This window comes from Numida meleagris, chromosome 19 (genome assembly GCF_002078875.1).
Source record: "Numida meleagris isolate 19003 breed g44 Domestic line chromosome 19, NumMel1.0, whole genome shotgun sequence".
Lineage (NCBI taxonomy): Eukaryota > Metazoa > Chordata > Aves > Galliformes > Numididae > Numida > Numida meleagris.
Genome location: NC_034427.1, coordinates 4,735,549 through 4,755,410, shown reverse-complemented (window position 1 = coordinate 4,755,410; position 19,862 = coordinate 4,735,549). Strand labels below are relative to the sequence as shown.

At 56.1% G+C, this 19,862-nt stretch overlaps 1 long non-coding RNA gene across 1 annotated transcript; it reads right to left on the bottom strand.

The window, feature by feature from the left end:
- LOC110408250 lies at nucleotides 965–3,524 on the bottom strand. Its single transcript, XR_002444242.1, has 2 exons — nucleotides 3,291–3,524; nucleotides 965–1,593 (listed from the first exon to the last, which is right to left on the bottom strand). It is a non-coding gene; the product is annotated as an uncharacterized LOC110408250 (long non-coding RNA).

The window sequence follows — 19,862 nt, the reverse complement described above, 5'->3', positions numbered from 1 at the left end:
CCCCTTGGTCTCCCTTTGGAAACCTCAGAGCTCTGGATCCAGGGAAACCTTCAGCTTCACCCCAGCCCTGCACCTGCCCTCAGCCTGAAACCTTCCCCCCATGCCCCTGAGAGGGATGGAAAGGAAACAGCCCTGCTCTGAGGAGGAGGAGGGGGATGTTTTATGAGAAGCACTTACAGCCATTCTTAGAGGACTTTGGCTCTGAGCCCCCTCTGCCACATTCTTCGGAGAGATCATATCAAAAACTATTTTTACTAAAAATGTAGTGGTAACAGGCTCCAGATGTCTGTCGTTATGTAATAGGGTTTGTTCTAATGGATCCGACTTCCAGATGTGCTGCTTGGGCTCGGGGTGTCTGCATGGCCCTGTGCAGGGTGGAGGGAGCAGCCAGCCCCGAGCAGCTCCATCAGGGCAGCACCTCCCCGGGCATTGCCTGTCCTTCCCTCAATTTAGCTGTCCTGGGCCTGGTCTTGGGTCTCGAGATTTGTTTTTGGAGGAGGTCAGAAGGAAGGGTGGGCAGTGCTGGGGGACAGGGCAGCTCCTGGAACTGGCTGAGTCTGCCTGCAGGCATCACATCACCACCACATCACTGGGAAGATGCACGTGTTCGGGGTTTCACAGTAAACAGGGATGGAGGAATTAACAAACTGACCGTGTCTGGACACCCCAGGGCATGCTGTGGGTTTTCCCAGCTGTGAGACAAATCTGGACACCATGGCTGCTTGGAGGAAGGAACCTGTCTGAGCCTCCCTTGGACCTGGAAGTGGGAAGGGAAAATGGTGGGAGCTGAGGAAAGAGACAACCCTCTTCCCACTGAGCCTGTGGGAATGGCTTGGCCAGCACCATCGGTCCCAGCACAGGGGCAGTGGTGGGACATGTGCCCATCCTGCAGGAGAAAGGCATTCTTGCAGAGCTCACTTGCAGAGCACCAGCAGGCAGGGCTGTGCCTTCCCACCTGTCTCTATTCCTCCCCATCCACACCTGATGTAAAAGCATCAGGCAGAGCCCTCGTGCAGCATCTGGTGGTGTGCTGGGCTCAGCCCTGTGCCCAGCTAGGCCTGGGCTGTTCTCCTGTGCAGAGTCCAGCGAAGGCACGAGGGAAGGGTTTTGGAGGCATGTTGGGACATGGTGGCTCCTCCTTCCCTGGGTGCAGGTCGGGGTGCTGCACATTTGGTGTCCCCGTCCCCATCCCGTGTTGCTCACAGCCTGCAGCATACAGGGAGAGCTCAAAGGCTGGGACATAGGAGATGTCTGTGTCCTAGCTGCTGCAGGATGAGCGGCGCACGCTAAGCCGGGGAGGATTTGAATTCAAAGCACGTGGCTCTGAGCCACTGCTATTAGCATCTGCTAATAAAATGCTAAGACTTATTAAGCGCCCAAATCCAGGAGGGACGTTTAAGTGGGATGTGCTTGGACTGGAAGCAAGAGGTCTGAGAGCACGGGAAGGCGGGCGGCTGCGCTCCAGCAGACCTGCAGCGAGGCCCAGGCCCTGCACTGCACTGCTGGCCCCCAGGATGGGACTTCCAAACAGCTCAGGCAGAACTGCAGCCAGAAAACTCCCCTTGGGTTTGTTCCATCTTGGTTTGAGCTTCCCTAGTGTCAAAAAAAAACAGAAAAAAAGGATATGGGACAAGTATCTTGTATGGGACAAAAATGTGTGTGGACAGGGTCCACATCCCCCTATGCATGCATTGAGCAATGGAGCTGATCAGAAATCCATCTGCTCACACACATATGAGAAGGTTTCCTTGGTTTTGTCAAAGAAATGGACTCCTCTTATTTTTTTCCCCCCTTGCTTGATATGATGAAGCCCTACCTGCGCACAGATAGCGATACAAGGAGTGGGGTGTTAGGGGATTTGTTGGAGGTGCACTCCCCCCAGCAAAGGGCCAAGAGGGATGCAAACACCAAGGCATGGCCAGAGCAGGATGCAGCAGTGGGAGGTGCAGAAAGCAGCTCTGTGAAATCAATGAATGCTGCAACGTGTCCAAGTGAAATGTGGAGATTGGTTGGAAAACCCACTGAGGGAGGATATGCATGTCTTTGATAGAGCTGGTCTGAGAAGGAATTGTGTGCAGTGGGAGAACATGGAGCCACAGTGAGGGGCACTCAGGTGACCAAGTTCCCCAGGCAGGTGGGACCTGGTGAGTTCTTGGCGTCCCTTCTTGCAGGCACAGATTGCAGCAGGAGGATGGCTCCTCCAGCGCAGCACCTCACCCTGTCCCCACGTCTGCTGCTGGCCTCCAGGAGGATTAGGACAAGGCATATCCCTGCTCTGGCTGCCTCTGAACTGGGGACAGCAGCGATGAAGGAGCAGGTAAGCCCCTTTATCTGCTTTGCTGTAACCACTCAGCATTCTACACCATGCAGGTTTGATTATCCCCCCCAGCTCACAGCCATGAGGGTACAGGAGATGCAGTAGCACAGGACAGGAGGGCAGAGCACAGCACGGGCTGTGCACCACAGCGCGTTGGAAATACTACTGCTAATTGCACAATGGGTTCCTTATGTTCCCTGGAAATACACTGTGCAGGAGGACTTCCATCCAATTCATGTTTTAGGACAAATCAAGGCAATATATTACTCAACTCGGCTCCTAAATTTGGTCATACTTTAGCTCATGTTTTCAGACGTTTGTGAGTTAGGTTGGCCAATGCCACAGAGAAAAGAGATGGGGCAATTATCCTAATTAGGAACAAATGTATTACTTCTGTGAATTATTTAGTACTTGGAAGAAGGCCTCCCCATCGCGTGACTGCTCTGCGCAGAGTTAACCCCTGCTGAGACCTCCAGGATGTCACATTTCTGGAAGATGAGAAGGAAACACAGTGCCCACCAGATTGGTGGGGCTGGAAGCCGTGCAACACAGGGAGCTTTCACAGCATTCAGTGCAGGCTTGGAGGCTCCCCTGGCATGAGGGAGCTTCCTCCCTCTGTGGGTAACAAGGACCAGCCTGTGGGGCTCCAGCACCCCCTGCCACCTTGGGTAGGGAACCATCTTCAGCACATGATGAGCAAGGTTCCTCTTGCTCCATCCCTAACTCACAGGCTACAGGTGCCAGTAAAGCCACATGATCCTCATTTAACCAATTTTTTTGTGGTTTTCCACAGCTGCACAGGCAGCTCCTTGTGATTTCAGGGACAGTGACAACCCCCTCGCGCTGGGGCTAAGTGCTCTTCCTCTCAACAAGAAATGACAGCCCCATCCCTACCCATAGTGGGGACCAGGTCCAGCAGCCACCCCACATAGCACCACAGAAAACCCAAGGCTGGAAGCTTGGCACAACTCACCTTCCTTGGGCAGCCCCTCGGGATCCAGTCCAGGGCTCTGTGATCTGGAACGGCGTGCATCAGGTTTGTTTTCTTCCTTCAGGATCTTCTGGAGCCAAGATGCAGGGCCATCAGGTAAGTTCTTCCAGCCTTCACGTAACTTCAGTTGTAATGGGTGCTAGTAGAGCATGGATGGGAGGAAGACCTTGTGGCCTATAAGAATCCTTTGTTGTTTCTAATGAGGGCAATATGCTGCATCTGTGGTAGAATGTCACATGTCTGCTATTGTTCTTCTCTTATTTATTCACTGATCTATCTATCTATTTGATTGCGTGATAAGGTTTTGATAGTTGGTAGCTGCAGAGGTGACTTTTCTCTTTTAAAGAAGTTTCCAGTCATTTCCCTGTGCTAGAAATGGGCCTTTTCCAGCTGGCTGGAAACACTGTCCTCTGCTTGATCACACTGTGCTAACAAGTGACTCTGGTTGCACTTCTCTCGGTGGCAGCTGAGTGGTCTCCCCATCTTTATCTCAAACCATGAGCTTTTTTTCCATCACCTTTTCTCCCCCACCCTACTGATGTGGGCAGTGATTGAGCAGTGTGGTGGTGCTGAGCTCATTACCGCTGTGCAGCAGCCACTGCAACCCATTAGGGAGTATCAATTACAAAATCATTAAGGTTGGAAAAGACCTCTAAGATCCCCAAGTCCATCCCCAGCCCTTCCCACCATGCCCACTGACCACGTCCCTCAGTGCCACATCTCCACGGTTCTTGAACACCCCCAGGGACAGTGACCCCACCACCTCCCTGGGCAGCCACAGTGCATCACCACTCTTTTGGAAGGAATTCTTTCCAGTATATCCAACTTGAAACTCCCCAAATTGAGGCCATCACCTCATCACCAAGCACCCTTCCGCCTGCACTGCCCGACCCACAGCACAGAGCAGGGGGAGCTGCTCCTACCCCAGTGCTTTCCTTTCGCCTTTCTTTCCTTCTCCTTTCCCTGCTTTCTCAACGAGGGCCCAGATGCCTTTCCTTTGGCTGCTCTCACTTGGCTGACAGCCCGAGGAGGCACCGAAACGCCATGTGTGAGTGCGTGTGTGCGCGATACTCATACACAGCAATGGAAGACGACCAGCGTATAAACATTCTTTACTGTTTGGGTCACAGCCCAGGGATCTGTAAGAGCTTTTGTGCAGAGTTTTGAACACAGACTAAATAGAGCGGGAGAGGGAAAGGCAGCGAGGAGGAGAGGAAGGGTGGGAGGGGGAGAGGGAAGGGGCCAGGGGCCTGGCAGGGCTCTGTACATGGTCCTGGGGACCTGAATGGCTGTGGCCCCTGGGCTGAGGGGCGATGCTGGGGGCTTGTTTCCACACATTTGCTTTTTCTGGGTTAAAATGCAAGATATATAATAATCATGTTAAAAGGAACATCCGCTGGAGGCTGAAATAACTAGGATCACAGCGCAAACCTCGTCAGAGGGCTGAAGCCCCTGTTTGGGATAGGAAGGGGGGAGGCAGCGTGGAAGTGTTTTCCAGCAGCCAACAGAAAGGACGGTCCCTCTGGAGCTAATGGGACCCATCTGGGTCCCTCCTGCAGTCGAGAGTGTTCAATGAGAAGCTATTCCTCCGACAGCCAGTTTGGCCCAATATGAAACGTTCGCAGGGAATCAATGGCCGTTGCTGGTGACACAGGAGCCAATAGCCCTGACTTCTTTTCCAGAGCCTCCACTAACACACTCGTCGTTTTGGCCTTAAAGGGACAGGCTGTGCTTTTTGCATCGATCACGCGGCGCTGAAAGGATTCCAGGTCCCAGGGAGGGGAGTGGTGGTTGTGCTGCTCTGATCCACTGGGTTCGGCACACACAAGGCCCCTGTGCTCTGCTGGGCATCCCAATGGGTCCCACTTATCTGAGCCCAGCCAAGAAAGAGCAGCCTTAGCTTGTCCCAAGTCACAGCCAAGCAGGACAGATAAATTACTGACATGAAACAGGGATTCTTCAGAACAAAGGGAAAAAAGGCAAAAGAGAGTATCAGATGAATGCAAATTACTTGGGCAATGTCTGTGGAGCAGTATTTGTTGCAAATCAGCCCTCACTGCTGCTTGGAGGAAAGCAACGCTGTTCTCCTGCCCAGCCCTGAGCTTTGCTCCCTGGAGCCTGAACGCTGTGCCTGAATGTGGCAACGTCCACAGGCACCCAGCCCATCTCGGGGGGTCCATCCTCAGTCCCATCTCCTATGGGTCACCTCCATCCGAGATCTGGTTGTGCTGGAGCCCAAAGTGCCTTCACTGTACCCTGAAGCCAATCCCCAGCAGGTGAAGGGCACTCTGCAGCCCCAGCCCTCCTGGCTGGACGTGAATCCCCACTTAAGTGGCTGCACTTATGGGCCTGCCTGGTGGTCTCCTCCCGTGGATGTGGCTTTTATCGGGGGCCAGGGAGCTGGAGAAATGAGCCAAGCATCTTGTTTCTCTTTCCCTGCTGTAGGCAGCCTGTGTTCCCACCAGCTGCTAGCACGTGGATCCAGCACCAAAAAGAAGCCTGCGAGTTCTCCTAGGAAATAAATTTTGGGAAAAAGCAAAGCACATGGCAAGATTGACCTGTGGAGGGGTAGGGGTTGTGCAGGGGCTGGGCAAAACTAAGCACAGGAGAAGGGGTGTCTGTGGCTGTCCTGAGAAAAAGGGCTCCAGTAGGACTTGGCAGCTGTGTCCCATCGCTTTGGGGGTGACGTGGAACAAAATGTGGCCGGGTGGCACCAGGTGACATCTGGCAAGGGCAGAGCCTGCCATGAGGGCAATGCAGGAGCCTATTCCTGGGCTGTGTCCCTGCTGCTCCTGCACCCGTCGCTTGCTCTGGCAGCTCCCCTTCGCTGTCTTTCCAGAGGTACTTCCAGTGGAAAGTTCTATTTAAAGGGCTTTTTTTCCCTGTCTTTTTTTCCTCTTTGGATGAGAAGCCAAAGGGCTGTAAAACGCACTTTCCCACCTAGCTGAACCAGAGGAAATGATGCTGACCAAAAGCGTAATTTACCCCTCTGCAGCAGTAACAGGCATCACCGAGCTGTGCACTGTGGCTTGGCCCATGCATCACCCGAAGGAGATGCTGAGCAGGGGGCAGGTCTGCAGAAAGGCACCAAAGGGCACGAGAAGAGCTCTGTTGCTTTCTCCTTCCCCTCCCCTTGCTGGCTGGAATACGGATCTGTGTGACGTTCCCACTCCCTGGGGCAGTGCCAGGGTCACACTGGGCTCCCTGGGCGAAGGGCAGCCAGGGCCCCCCCCCTTGCCTGGGGTACAGCACACCGAGGCACGCACTGAGCCACGCACTGAGCCCCTGAGCAGTCCCTCGGGGATTAGGCTTAATTAATGCTAATTCCTCAGCGTGCTGCGTTTTCCCAGCCTCAGCTGGTTTTAGTGCCTGCTGTGGGACCCGGCTGGGGGTCCGTTTTCTTGGTGGCCCTGGTGGGTCTGCTCCCATGGGGACAGCCACTGCGGGCAGTACTGGGCTCCTGGAGTCATTGAGACATGGTGGGACATGGCTGGGGACGGGGAGGGACAGCAAGAGCCCTGTGTTCATCTGCTGCTCGCACCAGATGGGGATCTGAGCACTGGGAGGGCAAAGTTACCCCACATCTGCAGGCACTGAGCAGTGATGCTCATGGATGAGGAGAGGATGGGGCAAATCTCTGCTTACATGGGGCTGGTGACCGCATGACTTCAGGGACCTGAGCTCTTCTGGAAGCGTGGTGGCTGAAGGCAATGCAGGATGGACCAAACCTAGGGCTGAGCTATGCCAATGCCAACACGAGGGGCAAGGGGTCAGACCCAGCTCTGGGCTCAGTTACAGTGGCACTGCCAGGGAGCACGGTGCTGGCCCTCAGGTGGCCCCAGGCAGCAGGAGAATGAAAGGCACCTGTGTCCTGAGCCCTCACAGCTCAGCAGCAAGGGGGTCTGCCCAAGCCCTGGTACGTGCCAGAGGTCAGGGCGTCTTGAGATTGCCCGCTCCCAATTAGCAGGCTGGCTGCATGCCGAGCGCTGCCGGTTCTACAGGAAGGCAGCTCCCCGCTGTGGGACTTGGCCCCCATCTTCTCCCCCCAACCAGATCTCAGCAGAGGGGACGTTTGAATTCATGGTGCAACCTTGAAACGCAGCTGCTGTGCCCCAGCAGTTCCCCTAAATGCTGTGCTCTCCCAGGCTGCCCAGTGCTCAGGATCCAGCACGTCGCCAGCCTGCCCCAGGCTCGGAAGCAGCAGTGCGCACAGCAGGCAGCAGTGCATGGTGCGATACTGGGAGAAAGCGGAGATAAAAACATCCTGTAGAGCATGAGCAGGATGGTGATTAATCCTTGGAAAAGACTAACTGACATGGCCATCAATAACTACAGTAACTTGTTATGGCTGCCTCATTCCAGCAGGATTACATGCCTGAACACCCTTAAAACATCTAATGAATGTCATTTTGGTTTTACTCTCGGTGCTCATGCAAGTGAAGCACTTGGCGGTGCTGGCCAGAAGCATGGGGAGAGCTTCCCACGTACCGACCACCTCTGCGCCAGCCTGAAACGTCCCTGGCGGGTCTCCACCAGAACCCCACTGTCACCTGCGGGTGGCTGCGTGCTGGCTCTTGGTGACCGCAGGTGGCCCTGGGTGCCATCCTGCAGGAGGACACTTGTCATGGATGGCGACCTGAGCACAGTGCTGTAGTTGGGCAGAGCACGGGTTGGGTCTTCCTCCTTTGCCCGTGTTGGCAAATGTTGCTCATGTTGACCACGTTGCCCACGTTGCCATGCTGCCCATAGTGGTTCTATGCTTATGCTCATGCCAGGAACCTGGCCCTATGGGCAGCTCACACCAGCCTTCCCTGTCTCCCTGTCCCCAGAGCCTTGCCTTTCCCCGTTAGCCGAGGATCTTCTTGCTGCTTCTTGCACTCTCAGCCTCATATTTCAAATTCCTTCTGAGCCAGATCTGGTTTTCATTTAAACATATTGCATTTGAATATATATGTATGTATATAATACAATGAGAAAAGGATTTTCAAGGTAATAAATGGAACATGCGAGCCTAATTATTCAGGATGACCCAATGCCATTCAGTAAGTCCAGAGCATTGTTTATATTGGCCAGACGAGAACAAGATATCATTGGATATGGTCATTACTCTTTCGAGATTTCAATATACATACATTGTCAGGAGTCTCTGAGTTATGAGGTCCTCCATGCTGGAGGAATAAACACACAGGGCAGTGAGCCTGGGATGCATGCAGCTGATGGCAAATCCTGCAACACAGCACAGACCGACCCCGTGGCACAGGCCGGGGTCGCGGCCACGGGTCAGGATTCCCAACAGGACCCTGGGGCCATGGTGTGGTGCAGGGGTCCTGGGGCTGCAGATGCTCTGCACACAAGCAGGGCTGTGGTCTGGAGGTATAAATCACCCCAAAGACAGCGTTTCTCTAACTTTGCACCGATGCACAGCGAGGCTTTGGCTGCCTTCTGTAGAGCGCCGGCTCCAAGGTCTGCGTGGCTGGGAGCCCAGCGGGGCTCTGTTACTCTGATTTCACAGCAGGGATGGCCAGCCCCTGTAATTATCCTCTTTTAACAAGGCAATGTTTACACCTATGAGAAGGGGTCAGCTCCCGATGTGCTCGTGGCGGTGAGGAGCAGAGTACGGCTGATGGCGGCTGGAGCGCTGCAGTGACCACAGCGGGGAAAGAGAAATGGGGAGAAAGAAAGAAGTGGAGATAGGGAAGGTGATCGTACAGCCCGGATGGAGAATGCCACTTGTGATCTCTGTCCCAATTCCTGCTTCCCAGCCCTCCTTGCACTCCTCCCAGCCAGCACGAGCATCCCTAGGAGCGCACGCACAGCTGGGAGCTGGGTGGTTGTTGGATCTCCTAGCTCCTGGGCTATTCCATGTCCAGATCAGCTAATTTTAAAGCGAGCAAGCAAAGGCCAAATGACAAATTGTTTGGGAGGCCCTACGGCAAGAGGTTGGAGTTTTATGAGCACCAAGGGCACCGTTGCTGCCATTAAATCTGTGGACATAGGGGAAAAATAAGGCCTGATTTATTTGGTAACAGTAAAAAATATTATCCAAGCTATAATTTATTGATTGTTGCATCCTCACGGCTTTCAGGGACTCTCTCTTGTGCATATGGAACATATACATATTTTTCCTTATATATGAGGCTGAACACAGCAGCACTCCTGCATTTGAGGGGTGCTTGCGTGGTCTGTTGGCCATGGCGTGGGGGCTGCGGTGCTGATGGGCCAGGAGCGGGCTGCCCTGGGGATGGCATGTCCTGGTGTGGGCTGGCAGCGATGCTCCTGCAGGATCAGCATCTGTCCTCCCCCTGCACCCTGCTGGACACTGCATCACCGGGTTGCTCCGTGCCCTCCTTCCTCTTGGTCCTCTCTGGGAAGCTGTGCTACTGCTAACGAGCTGGGCTGCTGGCGGCAGAGCTGGATGCCTGGATCTGAGTCTGGATCCACTGGGGAGGTGTATGTCGGAGCCACGCTTCTTCCAGCCCCGCTCCAGCATTGCTGGGGTCTGCAGGACCGAGTGGAGTAGAGGTGTGTGCGCTTGTGTGAGCAGAGCTACGCTGGAGCCCTTTGCGGTAAGAGTGCACCAAATCCCCCAGCACAGCTGCACGCACAGCACTGGGATCCTGCTCTCTCCCATCTGGGCCCCTACCACCACTGCCACAACCTCAGGGATGCTGTGGGCTGCCCCCGGGGCTGGTGATGCTGTCTCCCGGTTCCCATGACCCGGAGCAATGGAGCAATGGAGCAGTGCTGTCCTGGGGAAGGACAGAGCAGTGCGAGTCCCCTGTGCAGAGCAGGGAGAGGGCAGAGCTGCGTGGGTTTGTGCTTTGCAAACAGGGACATGTTGCTGCTCTCCTGCTCCAAGAGCTGCAACCCCATGCTGCGTTAGGACCCCCGGAGCCATCACCTCTGGGTGGTCCCAGTGCTCACCCCCACCTGCTCTCAGCTGCGGGCTGTGCATGGTTTTCATTTTCCAAAGCAAACAAGGGCTCGGTGGCTCCCTGGGAGGGGGCAGTGGACCCGGCTGGATCCTTACCTGGCTCAGCTGCAAGGCTCTGCCAGGAGCAGAGCATGGCATGGCAGGTATGGGAGAGCAGTGCGGGAAGGCCATGGGGCTGGAGGCTCATGGACGGCCTGTCTGGCTGGGGGAGAGCTGGGCTCTGCAGGGACAGCTGGAAATCACTGCAAGTCATGCAGTTGTGTTTCCAGATTTTTTTCTCTAACCATCAAATAATACCACAAGAAAAAAAAAAAGCAATATAGAGAGCACAGTTTTTAATCCTCTTTGCTTTCCTGGAGAAAGCTTCTCTCTACCTTTCTGTCTGCATTTTAACTCACTCCTGCTCCCCACCAGCACGGATTCACTGCAATCTGCAGCACCTCAGCCCCTCCCGGAGCCCAGGGTGTGCCTGGGGCTGCTGGGGCACAGTGAAGTGCCCAGCTCCTGCTGCCTGCTCTGGGGAGAGCACAGGGGATAGCACCAGGGAGTGCAAAACCGCAGCATGGCTCATTTGTTTTCCTTGGTTTGGGAGCAAAAGCCAGGGGTCACAGTGGGTCACGCAGACCACCCACAGCCCTGTGCAGTGTCATGGGGCTGTGCTGTCCCTCTGCATGGAGCTGTGGCCAGGCACTGGTTGCAGTGTGGGTATCGCCCGGAGATGGGTGATGGAGCCCGGGCAGTGGGGCTGTGTCTGCCCACAGTGGGGCTGTGGGACTGCTGCACGGCCCGTCTGTCCTCCAGCATCTGGAAATGAGGCAAGGAAAGCATTTGTGAGTGGGAGGGAAGAGGATGGACACTTCTATCGGGGTGGGAACGCAGGGACAAGATGGATCACTGCGCGCTCCCCCTGTGTGTGCGCAGAGCTCCTGCCTGTGGCACAGACACAGCGCGTCGTGTGTCCCCGTGCACAAACCCCCGCTCATTTAGAAACCACTGAGGGAACCTGGTGCAAGGGATGCCCTGATGGGTGCCTCTTCCTGAGCCTCTGATGCGTGGGGGAAGGGGATGTGGTACCTGAGAAGATCAGCAGCAAAGGGGTCCTGAGAGTGAGGAGTGCCTGCTTTGGCACTGCATTAAAACAACAAGTGCTTTCTCCCTCTCTCTTTTTCCCCCTTTAGAACCATTTGGCGGCAGTGCCTTTCAAAGTGCTTGCAGCTCAGCTGGACTCAGGGCAAAGCTTCGTGCCACGGGTCTCCCTGCAACATGTGGGTCTCTGGAAGGAGCCCTGGGGATGCACCGGGGATGGGGAGCACTGGCATGGCCCCCCCCTCGCTGGGAGCAGGCAGAGGGCACGGAGCAGCCCTTGCTGTGCCAAGGGAGAGGAGCAGCCTTGGCACTGGTGCAGTTTTCCCTTCCCACAGCAAAGTGCCCAAGCGCTGCCTATATTTAGACACCGGGATTTTTTAGGAAATGATTCTCTTTCCTCCCTCTCTCCCAGCACATGAATATTTATCCCCGGCCATCAGCATTCCTGCAGGAATTCCTCTTTCTCCTGCTGCCGCCGAGTGCAGCGCAGGGCTGGGGTGAGGAGGGGGGCAGCCCCTTTTCATTTCCAATCCCCCCATCCTCGATGGAGAGCAAACATTGTTCTTGCACAAAGGCGGGCATTGTGGCAGGGCTGGGGATACGGGGGGGGATGGAGCGCAGGCGGGAGGGCGGCACGGGAGAGCCCCCGGAGAGGAGGGCGGACGGGATGTGAATGTAAATTCTGTAAATATTTTCTTTAAGGTGCTGTGCGTAATCCCAGGAAATAGATCCGGTTTCATGAGGAGCGGGGCTGTGCTGAGAGTTTCTCCCCATCAACCCAAGCCCTGGTGAAGGGCTGCAGGGCACCGGGGTCTCCAAAACACGGGGAGCACCCAGAGAGCCCTGCCCTGTCCTCTCCATGAATGTCCGTGGGATGACAGCTCTGGGAGGGACATTGCCAGGAGGAGAGGGATGCTCCCATCTGACCTCCTCAAGCCACCCCTGCTTGGGGCTGGAGCTGTTTGCGTGCTGCCCAGAGTGCAGCAATGGGAAAGCAAAGGTAAATGGGTTTCGAGTGATGCTGCTATGGATGTATGGCCCTGCTACCACCCTGCCCATGAGCTGCAGTGGGGGCAGGTTGTGCAAAGGCACGGAGTAGGACCCTCTGTCAGGCTGTGCCCACAGCCCGGACATTGCCTGCTGACAGCCAAAAGTGCAAGTGCTGCTTCCCCAAACCTCGCCTTGGGCACTGTGCCAGCAGAGCCATGCACCATGGCCAGGGACCATGGCTGCCTCCTGTGATGTCCTCACAATGTCCCCATGGCAAAGTGAAGCAAAATTGTGCAGCACCATGCACAGGAACCTCTATTCCTAAGGCAATCCCAAATCCCACGATCCCTCTCTTTGTGATTCCCAGCCCTCACGGGGCTCCCTGTTGCCACCAGCCCCAGGAACAGGCACCATTCCCTGTGACATCCATCCCACAGGGCTCTGGGGAGGTCAGAGGTATAAGCACGTGGCAGAGGAGACTAGGGAGGTGCAGGGAGGGCCGCTGAGCGGGGTGCTGCACCCCTTTGCTGCTGGCTGCGTCCTGATGCAGCTCATTCTCTTGCCCTGGAGCATGATCTGGGAGCTGAAGCGGCCCTATGGCACAGTGGGCAGCCTGGCTCAGCCCTGCTGGGGGGCCCTGCACTCTGTGTCCACTGGGAGCCCCCTCACCGGGTAGCCCACCTGGGCAGCCCCAGCCTCACATGTGGCCTCCAAGCAGCCGCAGAATGGGTTTCAAATTTCACTTTCCATGTTTAAAATCTCCTCTCCCTTCTCATTTCCTTTCCCTTCCTTCCCCAGCAGATGTGCTAACCCTGGCTCCAGCCAGTCCCAGCCCGTCCCGGGGTGGCTGGTGGCCCCGCTGGGAGCAGGGCTGGGCAGTGCCTCGCTGTGTGCCGGTGCAGGCAGCCTGGTGCTCGCACGGCCATTCTGTAAGCATCCCTCACCTCGCAGGTACCCAAATGCTGTGACCTCTCCATCCCGAACCCGCGCAAGCACTGCATCTCGTATGAGCACTGCAGCTGTCAAAACAATATGGTTTTGGCCAAAAACACCAAATAAAGAGTAGAGTGCAGGAACCTGCCCCTCCTGGCACCCCGATCCGCTGTGACCCCCATCCCGATGGCAATCTGGGCACATTGCACCGCCCCAGCCGGGTTTGGCTCAATACAGAGGGCTGGAGGGGCATGGGAGGGTGTGGGAAGGGGCCGCAGATCGGGGCTGATAGGGCCTGGCACTTTGGCAGAAGTTTCTAGGACAGTTTGTACAGTGTCCGCCCCATACAATGGCCGTGTCTCGCCGCCGCGCTGCAGCTCTCATTTCCATGAGCGAGGAATTCAAGCGAAAAGTAAACAGGAAAAAACGTTACATCTCACAGTTTATAAATATGCGCAGCGTTATTTAGGCAGTCAGGCCAATTTGCACAGATGCCGTGTATATGCTGTGACAGATCCCCGTGTTGCTTCGCAGCCACCCCTCGTGAATGGGAAGCAGCGCTGGTTCCTCGCCATGTCTGTGTGAAATATCGGCATCCTGGCTGCGAGTGGGAGTGCTGTGGCTCTTGGGAACAGGGCTGGGAGCTGATGTGAGTTGTTTGCACGTAGCGCTGCGAGGCTCAGGCCCCTGTGTTCCCAGCTCGAGCTGCAGGAGGCTTTGGGAAGAGGCAGGGGTGTTTGCATGGGGGTTTCAGGGCGAGGGGAAAACTCATTCTGGGGGCATTGGTGCACATCCCCACAGAGAGGATGGGTGCAGGACCCCGTTCCCTTGTCCCAGGGGTTCAGGCAGGGCAGACAAATCCCAAACTCCATGCAGGGCACCCAAACCTTGCTGCCCCTGGGAAGCGGGGGCCCAGGGAGCATTCCGCTCACCTCCCCCCAGCATCACCCAGAGGCACCCTGGTCCTGTGCCAGTGCTGCAGAGAGAGACACTGTGACTGCGCTTTTCCAGCAAAGCCCCTTCCTCCCCCCTTGCCCCCAGAGGTTTATTCAAGCTGACAGCTGGGTGACTTGCTCGTTCCAAGCGACGTCTTAATTACGGGACGTCCTCCGTGGGGCTTTGGGCTGTGGCCGGCAGAAGGAACTACTCCCCCAAGCAGCACCGAGCCGTGCGGGCAGCTCACACAGTGGGGATATTGTTTTGGCCATTGCCTGAACAGCCCCAGCCTCTCAGCTGTAAAATTACCTAGAGGATAACTAAACAAACCCCAGACAAACACTCCTTTAAACGCGCTGCATGCTTTGCAGTGGCGGTTTCCCCCTGTGTGCTCTCCGGGTTTTCTTTTCCTTCCGCTCACGGGCAGCACTTTCACTGTGCCACAGAGAGGTGTTGAGGGAGAGGTGACACGTGGAGGGCTGGGGCACCGTGGGTCATTCTGGACCAGGCTCAGCCCCAGCCCTGCTGTCAGGGCTGGAGATCTCATGGGTGAGGAACCTTCAGGAGCAGAGATACTTTGGGCTGGCTGGTGCCAGATCTGGTCCAAAAGGTTCTGTCCTGACCCGCTGCCTTGGGAACGGCATCTTCCCCAAAACTAAGAGGATCTGGTCTCTCCAGCTTGGCCCAAATCCTGCTGAATGCCATGGAAAAGCTGCCCCAGACTCCAGCATCACGCACAACCCAGTGGGACCACGGATCTCCTGGGGCTGAGATCAAGCATTAAGAGATGACAAAGCCCCTCTGGGCAGCAGGGGAGGTCAGGACAGGTCTCCTCCAGGAGGTTTCTTCTCTTGCCAGCTACCCCCAAAAATAGGAGAGCAGTTTTGGCGGAGCAGCTCTCAGAGCCAGCGTCAGCATTTCCTGACTCAGTGTTGATTTCACAGATTAAAGCTGGTTGAAAAGGTCCTGGTGGAAATCCAGCCAGCATTAATTTGGGGAAGGAAAAAAAAAAAAAAAAAAGAAAAGTTGAGGAATTTCATTTGAGTTTGTTCTAAGGGGAAGGGCTGTGCTCTTCCCACCCAGAAGTTTGTTTGCTCTCGAAATCTGTGTAATAAACACACACGTGTCGAGTTCCCACTGCAAGTGATGAGCTGCCTTCTGCTGCAATTGTCACAGCGTTGTTTTTGGTAAAAGCAGAGGATTTGGGTCAGTCTGGGGCTGTGCCTTTGCTTTCAGGTCAGCGCGTGAACCTCTGACATGCAGTGTTAATAACTACACCAAAGTTTCCACGTTGGCATGAGGGCTGCAGCACAGACTGGGTCTGGCACAGGGACGCTGTGTGGGATTTCAGAACCAAATCTCCACTCCATCCCCAAATGAAGGCACGGGGACATGGAATAAACCCTTGTGTTCCCGTGGGTGGAGGGGCTTTCCTTCTGCCCTTCCCGACCGCTCAGACAGAGCACGGCCCCGCGAGGACGCGGGTGGGAACCCAAAACGCAGCACTGCAGTGTGTGCTCTGCAAATATCCGCAGCCCCATTGAGGCAGATCCCAACGTTTGGCAGATTCCTGAGATCAGGAAATTCCTTGAGAGTTCGGGAAGCCCTCCAAGCCCGAACCCAAGCTATTTCACTTGCAGCAGATATCGAGTTCTCTTCCCCTTTTATTTTTTTGGTGGTGGGTCAGTGGGACCTTGGCGAGTGCGTGAGAATAAGAGCAGCAAAACAGTGCGGAAGGCCAAGGGCAGACACGGGGCTGCAGGAACAGCTGCTCGCAAAGGGAAGCGGTACGGCCAAGGCTCGGCCGCGTGGTCCCAGCACTGAGCAGGGCTGGAGGCAGCCCAGCAGGTATCAGTTACGCTCTTCCCCGCTCCTTCGCGCGTGCAGAAAGCACTGCCTGTTATTTATGGCCGTTCCCACTGCACACGCTGCACGCGTGATGCGGGGTCGGCTCGGAGGACGGGGCAGGGCTGGGGGACATCACCCCCTGGGCCCAGCACACCCAGCCCGAACTGCCTCTCAGCTCCAGCTCCTGCGGAGCTCAGCCCTCTGAGCAGCGGGTGGGATGCCGGGCAGCCCCTGGGCTCTGCAGGACGGTCAGAGACAGGGCTCGAAGGTCACGGTTAGCTCAGCTGTGCCTTGGCACCGGCTCCTAAAAGACAGCAAAAAGGTCAATTCATACAAGTGTCCTTCAGTATTCCCCAGGTCCCAAAGGAAAAGTATTTGCTTTCCGCTTCTGTGGTATTTTTCTTCCACCGTGTGCAGCAGTGAGGTCACCGAGCAGGGCTTTATGGCGAAGTCCCTGGGCTGCTGCCATCAGCTTAAGGAAAGGCAGGAGATGGCCCAGCTGAGCGTGTGGCCAAGGAGGAACGTGGACCTTCCCAAGAGCTGGAGGCACAGCTCTGCAGAGCGCATCCGCTCTCAGCACAGAATCCAGCCAAGCCCTGGAGAAGCGATCAGACACACTGGTTTGCAGCATTTCCTTAAACCAAAACACCAGGCTGCCACTCCTTCCACTTCTAGTTAAACATTGCTCGCACCAGGGACAGTCCTTAGGCAAAAGCATAGTGGGGGAGAGATGGCAAGGACCACCTGAAGACCTCTGAGCCCCTGCAGCAGCATGGAAGGAATGGAATTATTTGGCTAACACACAAGGCCACCTTCTGTTGCAGACCTCAGCTAGGATATGGCAGAGCTGCTTTAGAGGAGCCTTCCGAAGCACAACCTACAGCCCCATAGCCATGCAGTTTACCAAACCCTGGGTTCCTCAGTTGCTGCAGACCTCAGGATAATGTGTTGGGATAGAAGAGGCTGGGAAAGGCTTTTCTAAACCCTATCCCACCCATGGGACCTCCCGCCTGCCTCTCGCCCTTGCTAAGTCCACCCTGCCAGCCCTGCTGGAAGAAGGACACCAACAGAGCAACCTGTGTGCCCCCAGCAGAGCACTGTAACCCATGGCTGACCCCCCCAGCCCCAGCCCCAGCCCCAGCCCCAGCGTGTGCTGCTGCCGCCGCTGCTCTGGCATTTTTATGAATGGCCGTGAGCCCGGGGAAGAGATTTGAGCATGGATTTGGAACAGCTCCATCCCTTCTACCGCACGCGCTAATCTTGACAAATGATCAGCGTGTGGCTTTCAGAACCAGAGATAAGGCCGTCCGAGCGCTTCATGTCCCTGCACTTTCCCACGAAGAAAGGGCCCTTGTTCTCAGACTGCAGCCCCCACTGCCCCCACCCCGTGGAGAGGCTCCTGCTGCGAGCACCAGCTCGGCCCCTGTGCCTGCGAGACCCCTCCGAACTGGCCAACAGGAGCCGTGGCTCGTGCCCAGCCTGGTCCATCCCCATCCCCAGCCCATGCACCGGGAGCTGTGGTGTGACAGAAGCGTGTTCTGGGAGCAGTGGGAGCTCCCAACCCCCCGGCTGGGGACAGTGCTGCAGGTTGGCCTCAGTGCCGCCCCAGCTCCTGCTGGATGTGCCTCTGGGAAAGCTGGGATCAGAAGTCTGCCTCTCCCACAGACACAGACCCACAGCCAGGGGAAAAGGCCTCGGCCAGCGCCAATGCAGAGAGCACTTTGATCCATGGGAATCATGCCCTGCTCAGCCTCTAAATTGGGCTGCTCTCTGGGCTTGCCACTTTGGGAAATGAATTTGTACTCTGAAAAATTCAGCCTGGGAGAGCTCTTGGGAAGACATCCAGTCCATTTCCCTACTCCAAATTGGTCTGGACAGATTTTTTTTTATCTAACCTTTCCTTTAAGATCTCCAGATGGCTCGATACGGTCTCCTCCAGGGCTATATTGATTTTACTACCAGAATATCTCTTTTATTAATACTCAGCTCAAATTCCTCTTGCTGGGGACATGCTCCTGTCCCTTTGGGGGCACAGAGGGCAGCTGTGTTCCACCATTGCACTTCACCGTCCCGTGGTGGCTGAAGATGGCAGGGCCAAAAGACGGGGATGGGAGCAGTGCTGCAGAGCTCCTGGAGCAGCCTGGAACCCTTCAACCTTAACACAGGAATGCAGGGGAGTGTGAGGTGCAGCCACCAAACATTGTACTCAGGTGGGAACGGGGGTCGGAGCTGCCAGTTTGCTGACCCATGAAGGGAGGCAATTATTTGGCTGGTGGGGCCATGCAGGTGTTAATTAAAAACCACGTGGAGCAGAATGAGTCAGTGTTTGGTGTCACCCGCTTGTGAAATTGGCCCTGCCACCCTGCCTGCCCTGGGGCAGAGGAGGGGAACTGCTGCCCGTGGGACATCTGCTCCTGCTTCCGTCTGGGCTCCTATTGCTGGGCACCTCTGGGCGCAGGGATGCTCACAGTGGCAGCAATGGGCACAGCCCCCAGTGCCAGGCCCCACTGCACGTTCCCTAGTGCAGTCTTGGTTTGCCCAGCAGCTGGATTTCACGCCCAGCAGCAGCTCTGACATGGCTAGCCAGGCACAGGAGAGCTTTTCCCATGGTTTGGGGCATCCATAAGGGCTCTCTCCCATGTGGATTCTTTGATGTCTTATAACAGAGTTGAGGCTAAATCCATTTCCTCAGTTGGGACCAAAGCTTGGCTCTTTCAGGTCTACCCAGATGCTTTTTTTTTTCCACAAAACAATTAGAGAACCGAGCCACATACTGAAATTTACTCTCCCTGAGGACCTTGCTATGAAGTCTGGCAGAAAGTGACCTAGCATTTCAGAAATGGGGTTGGACAGGGGGGCAGACAGACCGACAGGCACATACAAGCGTGGTGGCTCACACCTCCTTCCCATGGGAGGTGGCTCCTGAGCACCAAGCAGCCTCCTGGCTGCCCTGCCGTGCCCAGCTTGGGCTGCAGCAGCAGGGCCGGGGGCTGCAGGAACTGTGAAGTGGCAGCAGATGTTTTTTCCTGAGGCCTCAGACACACACGTGCAGCACGCTGTTATTAAAACTGGATCGTGCTCCCTGCACACAGGGAAAAAAAATTAAGGCTGTATGCAAGGTTACTTCTCGGCTTTGGCATCCAGCATTAAGCCGTGCAGGCTTGGTAGGCTTGTGTTTGCTATTACAGAGCAGCGCATAGACTGTCCCTCCTGCATACTGCAGCGGCCTGGGACTATGGATTTTCTTCTCTCGCTTCCCCCCACCCCATGGCAAAGGCTCACACCGAGGTTGGGGGGGTGCTGGGTCCAACACCCCCGTGGTTAATGGTGTGGTGTCGGGGCACGGTAGGGACCTGCTGCTGTGGGGCACCTGTGTGTGGGGGATGCGGTGTGGGATAATGGGGATCTGAGGAGGGGTAGAAGAGCAGGGCCGGCTTTCAGAAACCACCTAGGGAAGATGCGGTCCTGCGGGCATGGGCAAAGGGTCCCAGTGCAGCCCTGGCCATGCAGCTGCACCCCCGGGCTGCACATCTGGGTACCCGGTGAAGCAAAGGGGAACTTGGAACCGAAGGTGAATCTTCGCGGGAGGGACGATGCTGGCTCTGGAACTCTTTCTCCTTCTGAAAAGCCCAGGGGCTGGGTTCACTGGCTCTGAGCGAGCTGGGCGCTGGTGCGACCGGGACAGCAAAGGCTGCCTCGGTCGAAGGGGTTCCCGCAGCCTCCCCCAGAGCTCTGGACGGCGTCCCGCAGCTCCGCGCCCTGCCCGGCTCCGCGCTGCTGCACCTGCTGCCCGCGGGGCAAACGCCCGCAGACGGCAGCGGGGCGGG